This window comes from Erpetoichthys calabaricus, chromosome 4 (genome assembly GCF_900747795.2).
Source record: "Erpetoichthys calabaricus chromosome 4, fErpCal1.3, whole genome shotgun sequence".
Taxonomy (NCBI): domain Eukaryota; kingdom Metazoa; phylum Chordata; class Cladistia; order Polypteriformes; family Polypteridae; genus Erpetoichthys; species Erpetoichthys calabaricus.
This window is the reverse complement of record NC_041397.2, coordinates 242,626,619-242,642,823: the sequence shown is the minus strand read 5'-3', so window position 1 is coordinate 242,642,823 and position 16,205 is coordinate 242,626,619. Positions and strand designations below refer to the sequence as shown.

General features: G+C 38.8%; 1 protein-coding gene across 1 annotated transcript in view; it reads left to right on the top strand.

The window, feature by feature from the left end:
- arhgap31 (Rho GTPase activating protein 31) overlaps positions 1–16,205 on the top strand; it is a 1,181,844-nt gene that overhangs the window by 147,965 nt on the left and 1,017,674 nt on the right. The gene's annotated exons all lie outside the window — the stretch shown is intronic.

Sequence of the window (16,205 nt, the reverse complement as noted above, 5' to 3'; positions counted from 1 at the left end):
CAATAACAGAACTTGGCATGTGTTCCAAACTGGTACTGACCTCTGCGTGAATAAGTATGTTCTAATTTCAAACTCTGTTGACTCATCTTCACTTTGCACCTGCTTTTCCATGCAAGGTAAATGACAGTTCCATTTCCTCTTTGAAAAAAAAAAAGCAAGTCTACCTAAGGCCATGCTGATCAGCAAAATGCTGTATAGCTACTGCTGTTATGGCAATGAATTAGCATCATTCTGGTGAACATCTCTTTGATCGATGCACCTAATAATGTCTGTTTATTTGGAAGATGCATTTTTTGCAAGGCCATAATACATAATAAATAATTGTTTTTTTTTAAATAACTAGAGCACTGACAGTTTAACTTGTTGACAGTGAGTTGGAGGTGCTGATTGAATGAACAGACTTGTGATTCGTATTGTCCTAGTCACTGCACCACACTGTCTGTTCACTTATCAGATATCACTTTTCTAGAGTACATGTTATCCAGTGTAAACCTTTTTATTTTTTCTTTCTGTGCAAGTGAGGTGTGAACAGAAGAGGCTTCTTTTATACACGTAAATGGACATAATGCCCTGTTGCATGTAAAATCTTGTTGGATAAATGTGTTAATATGTTGTTTGTTCAGACATGTCTTTTTTTATCCCTCAATGCTTCCTGGCATTGCTGCTTATATTGTTACCCTCCAGTTTCTTGTCATAAAGCACAGTGGTTATGTGATTATTTTTAAAGTTTGTAAATTTTGCAATCTTGGGTGGAAATGAAACTACTGAAGAGATTGCACCTCAGGTGTTCCGGACTACAGAAGTAGTATACCAGATACTAGAATTGCAACAAGAATATTGCAGTAGCAAACAGTGAGACTGGCACTGGCACTGGCACTAGTATCCACTTGTTAACCCAGACATACACAAGCCACAAAAAAAAAATCACTTTTTTGATTTCTTTAATGTGTCTTTATCAGAATTGTTGGGGTTTCATGTTCTGTACCTGGGTATTAGGGCTGCAACTAATGATTATTTTGGTAATCGACTAATCTTTAATTTTTTTTTTTGATTAGTTGATTGGTCATGATTATTTCATGCCTGACTATTTTGACCTGTGGTTGCACATCCTGTTCTGGGCTCCAATGTATGTCTTACCTCATCTGCTCATGTCTGTCCACCTGTGAATGTCACCCTGATGTCTCTGCATTAACACGATTAAAATTAATAATAATCAAATTAAAATAACAACCAGTGAAACATATGAACTTGAAAATAATCAGATGTTTTATATTAGTGTGACCATCGCAATACAAAAAGAAATACATTAAACAATACAAACTAAAGTGCACATAGTTTTTAAACAAAAAAAGTGCATTTAACTTTACCAAAAATGCCCACTGGTGTGTCTTAAAGTCCAAAAGTTTAAATAAAGCTTCAATTCAAATAAAATAAAACAATAGTGTACAGTTTATAAAAGATTCAGTTCATATATTCCTGATTACAGTGCAAGAACGTGAGCATTTCGACATGCTCTGGTGTGAGGCTGGCTCTCTTCTTTGAGACAATGTTCCCAGCTGCTGAGAAGAGATGCTCAGAGGGAGTAGAGGTAGCGGGAATACACAAGAATGATTTTGCAGAAAGAGAAAGATGTTTTAATCATCACACTCTGAAGGAAAAGTGTTGTAGTTTATCACATCATGTACTATATTATGCCAAAATAAAAAAATAATGGACTAAAATATGTAACAAGCTAATTACTGATATACAGTACTCCAAAACACAAGTTACCTAACGTTAGTTAGAGATGGTTTACTATTCATATGAACTCAAATATTATACGAAAAAGAAGAAAAAAAAAAACCTAGGACGGCTCAGCTACTCCTATTCACTCGTTTACTATAGCTCCAAACACATTAGTAAACATAACTGAAATTATATTCACTTAACCCTTAAACCGCCGGAACTGGCTATAGTTGGTTCCCAATGCAATTTGCCAGCACGCTGGAGCCGAGTATATTTGGAAAAGTACATTCGTTGAATGCTGCAACCGGCTAGAGTCGGTTTCCAGTGCAATTTGGAAGCACACTGAAGCCGAGTATATTTGGCGATGTATATTCATTGAATGCTGCAACCGGCTATAGTCATGTCTCAGTGCAATTTGCCAGCACGCAGAAGGTGAGTATATTTGGCGACGTACATTCATTGAACCCCGCAACCATCTATATTTGCTTCATAGAGCAATTTGCCAGCACACCAGAGTGCCGTATATTCGTTGAGAATGTAGTTCACGACCACTGCTGGCCCCGGCAGAACTGCAGCACCACTGTCTCTTGGATTCAGCTGCTGCACTAGACGAGCCTACAATCATCAGCGTTTACCTATGTGTGTTTGCATGCAGCCAGTTCAAGCGCTTAAATCACAAGTCTCCAACATATGGTTGCACTGTACGGGAAGACCCAGTTTTTAAAATAAGGTGCCAACATTCAGTTAATTTCGGTACTGTAAGTGGGAGTAAGCACCTCATATTTAGCTGTTTATTAAAACTTTTATTAATGTTTTTTATCTATCTATCTATCTATCTATCTATCTATCTATCTATCTATCTATCTATCTATCTATCTATCTATCTATCTATCTATCTATCTATCTATCTATCTATCTATCTATCTATCTATCTATCACTGTTCTATTGAGAGTTTCCTGTGCTACTCTCCCTGCGTGTGGTTTTCCAGCTGCACAACAGCGCAGAGGAAAACACTTCAGCGGATCGTAAAGACTGCCCAGCAGATCATCGGCTGTTCTTTACCCTCTCTGGATGAACTGCACAGCTCTCGTTGCCTCAGGAAAGCGGAAAACATCTTAAAAGACTCCACGCGCTTCTCATTACATGTTCCAACTGTTGCCATCAGGCAAAAGATATAGGAGCATCCAAACAAAGACTAATAGACTGAATAACAGTTTGTAACCTGTTGCTATTAGGGCACTGAATGCCACCTAATCACCTGCAATGCAGCAGTGCAATAGATGACATCTTGTGCAATAGTGTTTCATGTGTAATTAACGTGTTATGTTGAATGTTTGTGCTCTACCTTATTTCTTCTTATCCATTCTTATCCTTTTGTAATTATATTTATTTATATTTTGTCACTGCAGGGACTGCACCTAATTTTGTTGTATTTGTTACGATGACAATAAAGATATTCTGGTTTACGAAGTGTGGCATGGCAGGCAGGCATCCTGTTATGTGGTGGAGCAGGATGGGGGAACAAAACTGCAGGAGTTATCCATTATTTGCTTCGGTATTGGTTTGGTAATGGTACTATGGTCCGAAAGATGGTATCAATACCAGAATCAACATTTTGGTACTGATCTAACAATACTCGAATACCAGACTCCTGGACATTTATCTTACTCAACAAATAGATTCCTGGTCATTGGTACACATATGAGGAAGTATCAACTTGTGTTTTAAAAGCATATAAGGGCTGCCTTCAGTCTTCTTGAACAGAAGCAACTGTTCTCATGCCAGTTAGCGGTTGATTACACGTTTCCCTGGCATATTGTGCCTCAGTAAGGTGCAGTAGTCTTTGACTCTTGTACTGCAAACCCCCATCTGAAGCATTTCCACATTTTAAGTCCAGAAAGGCTTTTGAACTCTGCCCCAAACCTCAAGTTGTTGGTACAGGCTGTAATTGTGCGAGTGTCTGGACATTAAGGCTTCAGAGGATATGATCACATCACATATGGCAGGCATGTCAAACTCACTACCATTGGTGGGCCGCTTCGACTGCCATACGTGCGTCAGCGGGCTGCACTGTAACAAATACTATTATACAAAGTTACTGTGGTTTTCTTTCAAATACTGAAAACTTTAAAAAATGTAACACTTAAAGTTTAAAGAAAAGCAATTTATTTCCATACAATCTCCGTACAACAGCATACAATTAGAGTCTTAGCCTCTTAGCTAAGTCCTTATATAGTAGTCTTACAGTGTGAGATCTATTTCTTTTGTCCCGACACTTGGCATCTCTTGTTAGTAACCAGTTCGTCAATATCAGGCTTGAAATCTTGTGCAACTTTTATGAGGGATGAAAGGTGCTCGACGGTAAGTTTTGAGCGATGTGGGGTTTTGGTAGCTTTCATTAACGAAAACAATTGCTCATAAAGGTAAGTACTTCTGAACATAGACAGTACTCTCGATGCCAACATACGGATCTGCACATACGAGGGTGGCAGGTAAGCATACAAGCCTGGCACACCAACTTTGTTGTATTTTGCCTTCAGAATAGAATCTGACTGCAGTTCAGTCAATTCCATTTGGATATTCTCAGGCGCATTCTCAACGTTGTAAGAGTATGGTAATGTAAACAGCGCAAAGTCCTGTTCGTGTGAACTGAAATTATGAAAACGCTCACTGAATTCATTGCTCAGTAATTCAAGTTGGAAAACAACTCCTCCAAAAATCAAATTGTACTTTACTAAGTTTACTTCAAAGTTTACATTGTAAAATAAGCCGATATGCAAAAAGCCTCCTGACCTACACTAATTTTACAAACTCAAAATCACAAAAATTTGTTAATAAACAACTCACCAACTTCTTGCGTCCACTTCAGATCTTCAGCTGTTGTCTGCACTAACTGTTCGTTACAGTACTAGCACAAAATTACATAAAACTAGAGCAAAAAAATGTGAAAATATGCGAGCTATTACTACTCGTGATGGTCAGTTCTGCCAAGTGGCCAGTCTCAGCAGCCCAGCCAGTAGTGTAGCCTTAGCAGGGGCGGCTCTAGGCTTGTGGTGGCCCTGGTCAGAGAAAGAATCGGTGGCCCCTTCGCCGCCAATGTCAATACGGTATCTTATGCACGGCGGATGGCCACATCCGTTGCTGACACTGCATAGCTGCCTCATGCTCATGACACGCTTCTATATACGCGTGTTCGTAACTTGAAAACTAAGTGGCGGCCCATGATATTCTCATTACGGCAAAACGTTATAATACTACATATAGCTTACTGCTCCGACTCGAGCGACTTTAGTAAATACAGCATACTAATTAACAAGAAACACAGTGTTTTTTGGCCATATTGCCGTCAGCTGTGTTGTTATTTTCTCTTTCTGTTTTATATTCATAAAATAGATAAAGTATCTATCTATCTGTCTATCTATATTGGCGTGGCAGCCCTGTGCAGGTGCACAGTTTGCACATGCCTAAGGCCGCCCCTGCTGCAGCCTAGCACTTCAGTTGTGACGCTGCGGCTCATTAACTTTGGACAAGGCTCGTGGCTATACTAGAAGATGACGTTTCCGGTACCGTAATGCCATGGGAAAGCGCGCTTTTGTCAGAAGGCAGAAGTAAGAAAAGTCAATAAGTAACACCAAAGATGCAGAATGATTCAATCACAAACAATAGTAATCATTTTGTACAAGAGTTTCTTCAAGCATTACCATTTGATTATTGTCAGATTGTGAGTGGCATATCATGGCTGAAAACATGGCATCAGAGAGACCCAGTAATGGTGAAATATTTCAAATAACATGAAAATGGAGAGTATCCTAGAATAAACAGGAGAGATGTCTTTACAGGTTAAGTAGAAAAATAACCAAAAGAAGACAGATAATGACTGGCATGGCCAGAAATTCTCATGGGAAATCTGCTCACCTGCTTCCAAGCTTTTATGCCTTCCTCTGCTTCAGCATGCCATTAATTAGCACTTCCTCAAAAGGGCACCTGAGCTGATGAAGAACTCTGAGGGAATGTCTCCAAGATAATGTCACCTCTTAGTTAGTATGCTGGAAAATTGCCACACAGTTGAGAGACAGAGAAGTTGTAATCTACACCGAAAATTAAATTTCAAAAAAATAATCTGAAAACACATTCCTACTTCTGAAAAATAGCATACCTTAGACCTGACCACCTTTTTCTACCACTTTCAGGCTGACTTGGTAGATAATGCAGCAAGTGTACAAAGGAAAGTTAAAGCGAGTCCCCTAACTTGTTGATGCCCTTACTGTACAATTACACACACAAGTGTACTGTGCACATGTGATTGCATATACCAAGTTGGATAATACTGTTGGATGGGTATTGTAGCATTTGTTTGCAAGTCTGTTTAATTTTTACACTTGTGTTTGATGTATTGTGAGAGAACCACCTCTCTTAATATCCATCTATTTTTAAACCTTTATTTGTCATTACAGGTTTGTGAAAGGGTCAGGTGCAATCCAGAATCCCACTGTACAGTAGATGTCAGCCCTCTGCTTGAAGCACACATTTACACACCCACAAGCTAATTAAAATTTGACAATTAACATGCACATTTTTGGGGACAGGAGAAATCATGCCCAGATACAGAGAGAATATGAAAACATTGCTCATCTTTAATTCATGTTTAGAATTGAATCTGTGTCTCTGAAACCATGGTGTAGTAACACTAACGCATTGCCTCTTTTATTATGTGATTTACATAACAAGGTCATGTGACTGATAGGATGAGCTCTTACTGAACTAGTGCACTAAAAACTATAAAAATGCAAGTGAATTGCCTCTGTCGTGGGGTAATTCAGTTTTATTTTCTGGGCAAGGCTTTTGCAATCTAATCGCAGAGTGGAGAAGATTATGACATAAGAGGCTTAAATCAACATAGAGGTTTAAAAAGGATAAAAACTAAAGAATTAGCTGGCTTAGTTGTCCCATACATTTTATAGTAGAAGTACAGTATAACATAATGTTGTCTTCATCTTATGTTTTTTTTTTTTTTTTAAATGTATTTAAGGCACTGGTAAAATTTTCATTGTAGGTAAAAAAGACTGGTCAATTTGATGCAAATAATTTTGGTGTCTCCCTTTTGGTGAATATTTCAACATATTAAAATAAAAGTTGTGTTGTGGAGCAGTTTTCTTTCTACTCTGTTGTCTGGTATCCACTCCAGGGTTGGTTTCTACCTTTTGCCCAATGTTATCATTTAGCTTTCGCGTACAGCAGATCTTACTGGACCAGAACCTGCCACTTGACAGGCCTTGCACCATATGTCCACTCTTAATCCTGGGGATCATAGACCCAACATAGTCACAAGGCTTTTTTGGGCAAACGACAACAGTACAATGGGTATTATCTGGCCAATATGTGCTTTTCAGCAAAAAAAGGAGCTCTCTATTTGACTGTAGTGTTTACCTGTTCAGTGTGAGGTTCTCTTAGTGTTAAGTTGTAACTTTGTGTACTGCTCTTTCTCTTGCTCCTTCTTTTAGATCAATTTTAATAAAGGTAATTTAGCAAAAGGGCCAAGTTTCTGACAACACAGCTGTAAGAAACACTGAGGCACACAATCCCCACACATGTCATCCTTGACTGGATATGGTTATTCTGGAGCTCTCCAATTGGAGAGAGGCCCCAGGAGAGTATAGAGACATTCATATGTGCCCCAGCTGGATGCCTTATAGACAAAATCCTATTTGGTGGACAAGGGCACTTTGCGGGGAAAAAAAGAACATATTGTTGTTTTATTTTTGAGAAAGGCAGAGACTAAATATGCAAACTAGTACACAAAACATTTAGGCTATTGGGTATTGACTGTGCTGGTGAAGACCAAGAACTGTAGTCAAGAGAATGCTTTAATCTGAAATTCTTAACCAAACAGAACTTTAGATTTCTTGAAGAAAGGAGGAAGGGAGAGAGAAAAATGTTTGTTACCCCTAAAGTAATGTTCAGACAAGAAGCTACTGCAGCCCCTTAGTTTTAAGTAAAGTGGTATCTTGTACCTTCCCAGATTGATATATATGCTATGGGGAGGAGTTCATACCAAAGAGTAAATGGTAACATTGGGTGATGCCATCAAAGATCGATACAAACGTTGTGAAATACAAATAAAGTAAAACAAAAAAAAAAACATGATGATGCAATATTCCTATCACTATAGAGAGAATCATAAATCACTGGAGACAATGGAACAGGGATCGTAGGCACATGTGTACAAATAGGCCAGTTTGACAAGGTAAGTAATGTTTTTCAGACGGGTGGTGAATGATAGAACTACCAGGAAGTATATGATTGAAAAGAGTGAATAGTTTGCCTGATCTGAATACGTGTAATGGGTAGAATTTCATGCCATTTAGAGATTGTTCACAACAGATGCCATGCTTAAACCAATACGTGTGCTCATAAATATACATGATTCCAGACAAACTTGGGCTATAGGAAAATGATAAACTTTTGTTGAAGTTGTGAAGAATAAGATGTACAGTAATCCCTCCTCCATCGCGGGGGTTGCGTTCCAGAGCCACCCGCGAAATAAGAAAATCCGTGAAGTAGAAACCATATGTTTATATGGTTATTTTTATATTGTCATGCTTGGGTCACAGATTTGCGCAGAAACACAGGAGGTTGTAGAGAGACAGGAACGTTATTCAAACACTGCAAACAAACATTTGTCTCTTTTTCAAAAGTTTAAACTGTGCTCCATGACAAGACAGAGATGACAGTTCCATCTCACAATTAAAAGAATGCAAACATATCTTCCTCTTCAAAGGAGTGCGCGTCAGGAGCAGATAATGTCACATAGATAGAGAAAAGCAAACAAATCAATAGGGCTGTTTGGCTTTTAAGTATGCGAAGCACCGCGGCACAAAGCTGTAGAAGGCGGCAGCTCACACCCCCTCCGTCAGGAGCAGAGAAAGAGAGAGAGAGAGAGAGACAGAGTTTGTTTTTCAATCAAAAATCAATACGTGCCCTTCGAGCTTTTAAGTATGCGAAGCACCGTGCAGCATGTCGTTTCAGGAAGCAGCTGCACAAAAGATAGCAACGTGAAGATAATCTTTCAGCATTTTTAGACGAGCGTCCGTATCGTCTAGGTGTGCGAACAGCCCCCCTGCTCAATCCCCCTACGTCAGGATCAGAGAAAGTCAGCGCAAGAGAGAGAGGGAGAAAAGTAAGTTGGGTAGCTTCTCAGCCATCTGCCAATAGCGCCCCTTGTATGAAATCAACTGGGCAAACCAACTGAGGAAGCATGTTCCAGAAATTAAAAGACCCATTGTCCGCAGAAATCCGCGAACCAGCAAAAAATCTGCGATATATATTTAAATATGCTTACATATAAAATCCGAGATGGAGTGAAGAAGCGAAAGGCGAAGCGCGATATAGCGAGGGATCACTGTAGAGAGGGAATGAGCTGTCATAATGAGGTCTAATGGACTGGCTGTGAGCTAGACAGACCTGGAAGTGAAGATGCCCTGGAAACACCTAACATATGTTTCTGTCTAGGAAGAGCATCTTTATGTTGGACATGTTTGGGAATATAGTAAAGCCAACAAAATTGAGTTCTGTGTAAAATATGGCTTGTATCTGTCATTGCTATAGCCTTTATGCAGAAAATAGGAAGGATGCCTTCTATTTGATGTTGACAGGAGGTTTGCAGGATTTGACTAGGGGTTATCAATAGGCCAAGAAGCCATAATCTGTGACAATGGACTAGGTGTGGGAGGGATTTGGTTAGATCATGCAGAATGTCTTTCATTAAGAGTAGATGATATGTCATCCTTGCTTTTACTAGCAAAATTGGGTCATTGTTTTACTTAGAGTGTGGATATTGTCAGGGATTGGAAGGAGACCACAGCAGACAACCACATGATAGACTGGGTTGTCCATTTCAGTGCCAAAAGTCATTATACCAATTAAGAAATACTATGGTAGCAAAACTGAAGGGTTGAATAAGATACGTTTCAAGATCGTCATGTCTTGGTTGACATGTAATATGTAGTTTGGATGTTGGGGACAGTACTTCTTAAGTGGTCTCTGTTTTCAAAGAGTGGATGCATTCCAGAAAAAAATATAGTGGGCTGCTGTAGCAGAGCCTCTGGTCCATAGTGAAGTTTCAGATTCATGTCAAGTGTTGATAATGTTAAATTTTTTCGCCGCAGGGAAAATGCAGCCTTGCAACAGTGATAATTTACATATGTCACAACCATCTATTTCTCTAATTTTGCACCAAACTTTGTCGTTACGACGTGTGAGGCAATATGCAAGTTAATACTTTTACCAACTACTCCATGTGAGGTGATGTTAAAGCAAGCTGCATTCATACAAACTGCTAGTTTTCCTGGAGTAGTTGTTGTGATTGATGGCACACATAAGGATCACTGCCCCAAGTATGGATGAGCATGCATATATGAATTACAAGTGATATCACAGTATCAACACACAGGTGGTCGTGAATGCAAACTGTATTGTATAGCCGGCATAAAACTCTGAAGGATAGACAAGGCTGGATGGGTGATTGACAGCAAAATATCATACAGGTGTGCTGAGCTTTGTATTCCATGAACCCCTGGAATATTCGAGTTACACTTTTCAACCCTGGGAAGATTCAAGAAGGCAGGTGCAGACTCCTGGGGCCTTGCAGAAGATAAGTGGGCATCCCAGGGATAGACAGACGCATCGTGCAACTTCAGAAACAATGCTGAAACAGCCGTGGCTAATTTCAGTATAACTGTTATTTTCCTGTGGCCATCACAGCGGCAAGGTGTTTCTTTTGAAAGGCTGGTTGTTGACCATGCATTGTTAAAATAAATGTGCCTGTTACCGGCCTTTTACTCTCATTCATTGTGTGTGCCTTGGTCTTTCCATCTTGGTGCTCAATACTGTATTATTCTGGGTTCAATGCATAACCCTACAGTATGTCATTAGAGTGGCATAAACCTTTTAATTGAACATATTCACATCCCTTTCAATATTATTATTATTACTAGCGGTTATAGTTGTGTCAGTTAATTGGGTGTATTATGTAACAAACTAAACACCTTTTTGTATACCATATTTTTTGCTTTTTTTTTTTTTTTTTTTAACCAAAGGCTAATATTATTATTAATAATAATTCTTTACATTTATATAGTGCTTTTCTCGTTACTCAAAGCGCTCTCCACACAGGGAGGACCTAGGAAGCAAACCCACAATCTCCTTACTGCAAAGCAGCAGCACTACTACTGCGCCACCTGTGAGGATGTTGGCAGGCAGTGTGTTGTAGTGGTTAAGGCTTTGGGCATAGGACTTCAAATCCTGCTATTGACACTGTGGGATTATGAGTGAGTCACTTCACCTGCCTTTGCTCTAATTGGAAAAACAAAAAAATGCAACCAGTTGTATCTCAAATGTGATGTGAATATACACTGTCTGTAAAGGATTTTGGAGAGAGGTGGGGTTTGGCATTCCTGTTCAAAGTAAGCAGATGTGCATGTAAATGTAAGTGCTTTCAGAGGTCTAGGATGGGGGTCCCCTTTTTAAGTCCAAAGATGCCAATATATATCACAATGGAGTAGCTCGTGGGGGGGGACCTGTTAAGTTTGAGCTGATGCACTCTCTCCCAGCTGGTCTTGGATCAGAGGACACCACTTCTGCCTCGACTTCTCTCTCCCTCAATTTTTGCTTCTAGTGAAGGAACACCTATGGTCACAGGCACAGCATCTGGCACACTCATCTTCCTTGAGCTTTGCCAAACTTTCTCCTTCCACATCACACATGACTGTTCATGCCAAATGTGATTATGTCTTGTTTTTGCTGTCCAGGACACCATCCCTTCTTCAGTCATCCATCCATCTTATTGGTTAGTGCTGCTGTTCAGTCACTTCTGTTTTGCATAAAGCCACCTTTTAGCACAGTGCACAGCATGACTGTTAGCATAATATTAAAAATACCCTTTGTTGGCTTAGCAGTATATTTGGGATCATTATGTTGGTAGGATAAAGTGCCATCTAATGAGTTTGGAGGTATTTACTGGAACTTTAGGTGTATGTTTCTGTACACCTCAGAATTCACTGTGCAACTGCCGTTAGCAGTTACATCATCATTGAAGATAAGTGTGCCAGTAACTGGCAGCCATACATGCTGAAGCTATAACAGCCTCACCACAATGTTTAACAGATGAGGTGGTGTGCTTTGGATCTTAGGCAGTTTCTTTTGTCTCCACACTTTTGCCATCACTTTTAAAGAGTAGAAGCAAGCCGAGTCTTATAGCTGCACTAATGAAGTAATGAAACACACCTGAGTAATCACAAACACCTGTGATGCCAAGTGTCCCAAACATTATGGTGTCCTGAAATGGGGACAGCATGTTTAAAACGTGTTGTCATTTCTACACGGTGTGACCAAAATGTATTCAAATAACTTAAAGTCTGCAATGTGCACTTTAATCACATCTGAAGTGTTTACAGTAATCCCTCACTTATCGCAGGAGATGGGTTCCAAGGCCGACCGTGATAACTGAATTTCCGCGAAGTAGGGACACCATATTTATTTAAATATTTAACATGTATTTGTACGTTTTTAAACCCTCCCTGTATTGTTTACAACCCACCCTTTACTCTATTAATAACAGGGACAACTGCTAAGCAATATGAAATCGGTAGATAAGTTTACACTTACTGTATAGCAAAGTACACGTAGCTATATATGACGCGATGATGGTGATGAATATGCTGCGCAGTAAAAATGATGACGATGAAGGTGATGATGACTTTTACTGCGCAGCCGATGACTGTATTTTACACCTCTTCAGACGGAAAAGCCATTTCGTCATTATTCTTCGTTGTCATTTAGGCTCGGCACCAGCCTTGTAAGAAGGAGCACGTTTGGGAGCCATTGCAGGGGGTGAAAATTGAAGCGAAGTTCAACACAAAGAATCCACAAAAAAATCACACACAGCACAGTGTAAAGTAAACCGCTCGGCGAGAAAGCTTGAAGCGAAATGACAAGGGGAGATACTGTGGGATCTAGGAATCAGTCAAAGCTCCAATCACAGGCCCGATTACAAAGCGGGAAGCTGTGATTTGTCGTCTCCCTCCCATGTAACAAATCACAGCCCTTGTTACAACGCACTTAGTTACCGAACTTGTTTTGTTGTTCTTAGACTAAGAAATAATACTACTATATTTAAAAACCCGCGAAGTCGTGAATCCGCGAAAAGTGAACCGCAAAGTAGCGAGGGATTACTGTATTATAATTTTTAACTATGGAGCAGATTATTATCTTAGTGGCGTATGCTCATGAGTGTAATTTTGCAGCTGGGGCACCTTTAATTCGTGACACCATTCATTCTCAAATACTTCTAGCTGGGAGTCACTGTTGGATGTCTTATAAATACTTCTCATATCCTACTCTGGCGTAGGGCAAATTCTTATCCTAGTCAGACACTTAATGCAATTCCTAGGAGAAATTCTAAGATGCTTTATAAATACGGGCACAGATCGTAAGCCTGCATTTATGTGTTGCTTCAGAGAAGTCTCTTGTGAAGTTTTTCCTTTACCCTCATAAAGTGCAGGCACTGTTTAATATGTGTTGCCATCTTTTATAGCAATGCAGTGTCTTAATGATCTAAAACACAATAATAATAGTGACTCTTAAAAAATAAAGATTCAAATTGGCAATTAAATATATCTACAAAATACACAACAATAAAAATAGGAATAAACATTAATAAAATCAGTATCACTTTAGGTGTCCCTAATTACGCTGTACTTACTATGTAATAACCTGTATAATTACAGAGTAACTAGGGCTTATTACCTTAAATTTACTGTGTAACACAATGTAACACTGTGGTTAAACACTTTATTGTTGTTCTACAATTTTTATAAGTACGTATGTATAGAAATTGTGAAATAGCAATTACAATTGAGTACTTATAGTATTATACTGTATTACACAGTAAGTAAAGGGTAATAACACCTAGTTACACTAAGTGTGCAGGTAATTACATAGTAAGTACAGCATGTTAGGAACACCTAATCTAAAGTCAGTCATTATCCAACCCGCTATATCCTAACACAGGGTCACGAGGGTCTGCTGGAGCCAATCCCAGCCAACACAGGGCGCAAGGCAGGGACAAATCCCCGGGCCTAATCTAAAGTGATAACAAAAAATTATTAATTTGTTCATGACATAGTATTAAACTGAATAGCAGATGGAAAAAACATCATATTCTGGAACACTGGCTTGGGCAGTTCAAGCTGAGCAAAGTGGAGTGTTAGGGAAGGCCAAGTAATTAGATGTCCTAGGTTTGCAGGCCATGACTATATATGTGAATGAAGGAAACTGAAAGCAACAGATGAGAACACAGGAAAATACAAATACAAATTAAGCATACGTCATGATGGGGTTATGATTTGAAGCCAGGACTTGTAGCTTCAATGAGTAGCATTAATTAATAAGTTAACTGATTACTTTTACAGCTAAATTATACTTGGAACAGCTACATTGCTTCCTGAGTGTCTGTAAGCAGGGCTTGGAAATTGAATTGAACCATGAAACAAAATTTCTGACCCCACTCAGTACTAGTCCTGGTGAGCATCTGCCTCATCTGGTTATTGTTGCAATAAGATAAGTATGAAATTTGTGTTTTTTTTTTTTAAATTATCCAGTCATATTACAATGATTAACATTCATGGGCTCACCAGGTTACAAAAATAGTGTGACAGTGGGCAAGTGTGCACATCTTGTAATTTAACCTGCCAAGAAGGATTTGTGGTAAAAGATGCCTGAAATGTGTGAGGCACAGCATGAAGATAGTCAGATTTTCTCCTATGATACATCTTGTGCTTTGATAATTTAAAAGTGGTAATCAAAGGCGCTATATAAAATAAAAAGTGACTCAATGAAATGTGAATTGATTTTTGAGTTGTATTGTCAAGCTGGCAATCTCCCCAGTGAATGTGTTTGTTTTCTCTTCTCTCCTGTAGTTCTACATAAATCCACCAAGTGGCTCTCCATCTCTTTCATGTATTGACATGCTGCTGCAATCTGTGAAGATGACAGGGTGGCTGGTGAGTCTTAATTTGTTTTTATGCGTATTACAGTCATGACTGAATCTTGAATTTAATCATGCATTATTCAAAGGCTGGAAACAAATATGATGGGTCACCAGAACCAACACTGGGAAATGCTACATTATTGGGAATAGCTGCTCATCACAGTCAAAGGCTGGATTATTTTTTCTCTTTCACTTTAGAATTATACTAATAGCATGTGTTGATATGGTGACATCAATGTCACAGACCTGAAATCTGGTGAGTGATAATGAGACACTAACACTGTGTTTCAGAAACCTTTTTGCAGATTTAATTAGAACTCCCAGGAACTTGTCTGTACTCCACAATGCTTCACCAGTTCATTCGTAATGCACTGTTACCTCAGCCGGTTTACCAGCATTCTGATCTATTACCAGGTTTTAATCTGTTTTCACTATCTAAAATACAGGCTGGGTGTGATGTCAAGAATAAGATATTCAAAGAAAATCTTAATTGCAAGTTAATTTAGTAGTAGATCACCACTTGGTATTTTAATTTTTGGGTTACCTGTCAAAAGTGTACAAATAAAACTGTTAGCAGTATACTGCCCATTAATGTTGCTTTTTTTTTTTACCATCTCAGGCATTTGTTGTGTTTGACTTTATATTTAGTTTTCTCCTGTCATCCAGTGGTATATTGTACAAAATAACTGAAAAACAAATTACTCTGTGTGTTTGTAGTGGGCTTTGGTTCACCAAGACATTAACTAGGACAAAGATATGTGGTAGTCATAGAGTTCAACATTATAATGTATGAATACAAAAAGCGAAAACCTTCATACTTTAAAATTGTAATGTTAGTACCAGAGGCACAAAAAAAGGGAAGCAAATTATTCCTGCTTTCGAAAACTGAACTAAACAGTTTCAGTAAATAATTGAAAGGATAGGATGATTCTATACTTGCCTAGTTCTAGAGGTAGAGTTAAGTCAATCATATCCCAGCATGCACCTAGTTGTTTTTAAAAACGTTTATTAAGCGTTATAACCTCTAATTAGGATGAGCACGACTTCAAGACAAGACTTTAATGTGTCTGAAGGAGAAGTGAATGTTACAGGTAGAGAAGGCAGTTTCATCAGTAACAGCTTATAGAAAACTCAACAGAGCAGGGCTGGCGGAAATTTCTTCATGTACACTTCATGGCACTGGAACAATTCACAAGAGATGCAGAATAAGCGTTATGTGTCCTTGAACTTTTTTTCGTGTGATGTAGTCCTTCTGATTTTATGATTTAGTATCTCTGTATAGTGTTCTCTTCTTGTTTTTTGTCTATGTTTATTCAAAAGAGAAAAACACCTGAAGTAACCCAGATCATATTAGTCTTCCTACAACATTTCATTAGAAAAAAATACATTGCCAGTCCACTAACAGAGTTAGTAGTTTCAAGTATTGTATCTGCT